Raw genomic sequence first — 5,121 nt, forward strand, 5'->3', positions numbered from 1 at the left:
TGTCTGTGGTGGAGCTCCTGAAATTCCATCATCCACGCCTTACGTGTCTGATACAGTTAAAAAGGATCTCTGCAGCTAAGATAATTTTTTCCTATAACCCCACTATGCCTTTTTAATAAGCCAGCATATAGTTACAAAGTACGATCATCCCTCAGCCCGAAGGTACACATTTTTATTCCAATTACTACCTTTACACAAAGAGGAGGGATTATAGTTTCGGGGTACTATTCTAATACCAGGTGTGTCCAAAAAAAAAGGACTTTAAATGAGTTTTCAGCGCAGAATAAATTCAGAAACGAACACTGCTGTGTAAATAAATTAACAGTTGCCCTAGGCAAGCTCATTGAATCCATTTTTTTTTCTTTCGAGGGGAGATAGTAATTTGTAAGTACAAATTCTAAATAAGGCAGAGAGATATTTCATATCTCTAAAGATTCAAGAGATACAATTATATCTTGAAGCAGAAACAGAGCTTAGATGTATTGATAAGTAGAGTTTGGGGGTGATTTTGGCATAAGATCTTATGTAAAGGAAAATTCTGTGACATAAGCCTCATGATATGGGGTGCAGTGGTTAATTATACTCATTAGACATCGTATACAATCAAATATGTTTGTTTTAATACTTAAGAAAATGAGAAGGCTAAGCAGAGAATAACATTCAGTCCTGTAATCACTACCTTTACAAAGTATAGAGAACTGGTGACTAGTGGAGTCCATTCCTTGATACACAGCGTCTCCCATTGTCACAGTGAGGACGAGACACAGTTCAACCCAGAATGAGCAGTTACTCACTGCCCTCTGTTGCCAGGAAACAGGAATTACAATTATCACAAATGATACTTAGAATCAGACTGGGTTTCTACAGCTTGGCACAGAGAATCATGTTTGTTGCTGTGCAAGCAAATGGAATAAAGATCATCCCAGTGCAGAAGAGCTTTAGTTAAACCGATCATGGTCATTTGTTGTAATCTATGAGGCTGAGCTGATTTCCCCACCCCTTCCCCCCCATGCACTTTTACTGTAATACATCCACTCTCACAGATATGGACATTCAATAAAGATAACAAATAACAGTGGATGATATAATAAAAGTAGGAGAATTGCCGGAAAAGCACACACTTTCACTTACACACTCATACAGGAAAATAGACTCATATAACTTAATGGTCTGTCTGGGCCTCGTGTAATAGCTCAAAATACACACTAGACATTGTCTGTCAGCTTGATACTTCAAGACTTTTCCTGACTTTATAAGAACTGCTTATAGCCATGATTTTGAACTGATGACATGTTTTAGACATCCACATACAGAACCAGACAGATGATAGTCTATAACCATTTTTATTGTGTGTTTTTGTTTTTGCACTAGCCTGTTTAAAGTAAGTTCCATTACGTAGTTATTACATAGAATGCAGGTTTAAGACACTTATGCATTGGCTTCACCTAACAGACCTGGAAGCTCTGTCCATTATATACAGTATATTCTCAATGTGATAATACAGTAATAGGCCTAAAATTTCTTAGATATAGTTATATATAGATAGATATAGCTATGAATTGTTCTAAGCAGACCGGCTACCAGCAGATGATAGAATGCTAACCATACCATAACCATAAGAGACTTGAGATGTGATATCTCTGCTGTCTACTCACCAAGACAATCAGTGTAGCTTATGAGTAGGAGTGCTAGTCATTGCTGTCCACTGGTGGTCGGGAGCATTAATAACTACATAAAATGAATATACTAATTCCTTTCATATTCAGTAATTGTTATCAAATTAATGATTTTCAGTAACTTGCCCAACACTGGTTAAAAGTTATGACCCCACCCTTCTCTGTCTCTGATTGGCTTTTGGTCATGTGCCTCAGACGTGCCTCTTGTTGTTAGACACAACTGGTCAGACTCACAAGGCATCAGCAGCTTTTTACGTACTTTAGAGTGACAAATCATACCAGTGTAGCTGCCTGCTGCTGCTTTAAATGAGGTTGATGAAAGCCCTGAGAGGGTGATAATTCTCTGTGGGTTTGTCTCCACAAGTGACACATTTCATATTACACAGTCATTTGATCCATCGTTAATTTAAAGGTATTGATTGGAACACTTTGGAAAATACTAAATACTATTGCTATAACTTGGTGGCAATTTAGAATGTCCAATTAACCTGAGCTGCATGTCTTTGGAGTGTGGGAGGAAACCAGAGCACCTGGAGGAAACCCACACAGACACGGAGAGAACATACAAACTCCACACAGACACAGGGCCAAGGTTCAAAGCCAGGACCTTCTGCTGTGAGGCTACAGTGCTAACCACTGAGCCACCGTGCTACCCAATAAGTGTTGATCTGTGAGGCTTTTTATCGCACAGAGGCTCAAAAATCGTGTTAAAAAAACCTTCACAGAGCTTTACTTTTCGCCATCCTTATCCTTGTCAACAGAGCACCAGCAGGAGCAGAAGGTCTTCTTCACCCAAGAGAAGACACGTCGGAAGCTGTTCTTCTTCTTCTTCTTCTTCTGCTTCTTCTTCTTCTTCTTCATCTCGGTGCCGATGTCGTCTGAAGATCAAAGGACATTAAATGTTATATATCAACTGTCCTTCAAATGAGCTACAATTCAGACACAAGAGGAGACAGATTCTTACCCAAGGTGGAGGTGTCTATCGTGTCCCTTCCTGTGACCGTCACTGAAGACTCTGATGTCTCGCTCAGCCCAACCTGCGAACTAAACACACACAAATTTAGAATATTATTCCTGTCATTGCCATGACATCTTAAAAGACTAACGTAAACTTCACAGAGCTAAACACACTCTCAAATTTGCACCCATTCCAGCCATACTGAACCATTTTCTGTCCTGTCTGAGAAATGAGTGTCATAACCAGAGGAAGTCATCTCACCTGCAACTCTCCTCATCCTCCAGCTGCAGTGTGTTCTCGGCTGTGGCAGGCCGAACCATGATCACACATGATGGTGGGAGTGCGGAAGATAGACTGAGGTGGTCTGGTTGGATGTTTAGGGTGTCATCATACTTTGGAGTAGTGGCAAGGCACTTATAGTCACAGTCCTCACTTACATTTAACAAGGTTAAATATTCTAGTGTCCTTTTCACAAGAGCCTGAAAACTAAACACACACATACACAGTATGTATGTACACAGGAGCAAGTATGGACAGGAGGCACATACCTACTTTTTATGATAAAACTGGTAAACTACTCACTCACTCCAGTATAATAATAATCACTGTTGCTGTAGACCTTACCTAAACAAAAGTGTTTGCAGACACATTCCCTGCCTGGCTTCCGGTCTGTGGATGGCCAAGCCGAAGTCCATCAGCTTGACTCTGAAGGGTCGTCTTCCCTCCTTTGCCAGCATGATGTTGTCCGGCTTTATTTCGGTATGAATCACACCAATGCTCTTCAGGGCGTCAAATGCTGTGGCCACCTGCGAGTACAAGGGCAGTAATACAATTCAGTGAATGCACCACAGTTTAAAATTGACTGTTGCTTACTGTCTGATGCTACTGTATTCATACCTGTCGGATGATGGTTGTGATGTCACTCATTAGCATAGGGGCACAGTCTGACTTCACAATGAAGTCGTGTAAACTGATATCCAACATCTCGAACACCAGCGCCCTTCCAGAGTCCACATGGAACTAACCCAGAAACTCGACTATATTGTGTTTGTCAAAATCCAGGCTCATGAACTTGTTCAACATGGAAAGCTGGAGACACATGGGAAGTTTGAGATGATTAGTTTTGTACAGGGAAATGTTGAAGCTGGACTCTTGGGACAATATTGAAAGGCAGAGCATCATATTGTAGATTGTATTGAACAAATAATCGCAATATCTTCACATCATAAACATTTGCCAATAGGTGTACCTATTAACATATTATTTAATAGCACTAACCGAAGGAAATTGCCTACTTGCATTTGTAATTACTAAATATAACTTCCTAAATACTAGGTACTTACTGCACCTCTGACTCCACTATCTCTTATAGCTATGAACATCAAAATCAACAAAGTGCCCCATCTCATTGCTGTTGTTGGAGAATTTGGGGATCTTTACAGCCACAGTTTTTTTGGTGTCCTTTTTCCAACAATTCACCACGGTTCCAAAGCCACCCTGTCCCATGTTGTGGAACATATATTGGCTGGGGAGATAGAAGGGGTTCTTGCCACCAGCATTTATTGTGTGCCATTTCTTTTCTCAGAAATCTGAAACCAAATGGGAGAAAACACAAAATAGAAGTTACTCCAATTTGTGTGAAAGGACCATAAGAGTGTTTCAGATACTCCACAACAGATTGTGTAAACTTATTTATTTTACACTGATTTCCATTCTGTCATGGATTACAGAGAACATGTAAAACCACTGTTTTGAATCTTAACATAGATCATGTATTTAACTCATGATCTACACACAAGTGTGTGTAGTTCACCAGACTGTCTGAGGTCACAAAGGTGTTAATGTTCAGTATCAAGTTGTCACATATAAGTTGAACTTTGGTTCACTTCACATGAACATATATATGATATGCATTGTGTAACTGAGCTTTGACTGCAGTAAAATATCAAAGAAACTTTAGATGGCTCCTGTGAATGACTAATCAGAACCTAATATTGTTTATTTCTTCTTCTTTTCAACTCTGGTTGTAAATGAAAGAAAAACTGGAGCTCAGAAATGCTACTACATCAAAGAGAAATAAATAGTGACTTACCCATATCACAGTAGTCCACATCTTTGGATCGCTTGGTCTGTGATATATTTTGATAACTTGAGGGTTGTCGTGTATCAAAACTGCCCACTGGAACAGATTCCACCCTGGAGTCCTTTATGTCTGATATCAGTTCTACAACTCTTTATGATCTCAGAAGGAACTGACTAAATTCAGTTAAGAGAACATTCTCACCAAAATCAGTTTAAATGTAAACACAATACTTACTCTTTTAAGTTATGTACTTATCCTTTACTCTCCTCCCAATGTATCTGATATATTAGAGACTGTGTGCCTTGTGTAAGATGGTGTAATACCAATGAAAGTCAGCATCGGATGCTTTGACTGTGCTTGTAGGACGACCATGTTTCTGCTCTGACTGCAAGGTTAGATGGGCG

This window comes from Morone saxatilis, unplaced genomic scaffold (genome assembly GCF_004916995.1).
Source record: "Morone saxatilis isolate NCDOM2014 unplaced genomic scaffold, NCSU_SB_2.0 Contig1, whole genome shotgun sequence".
NCBI lineage: Eukaryota > Metazoa > Chordata > Actinopteri > Moronidae > Morone > Morone saxatilis.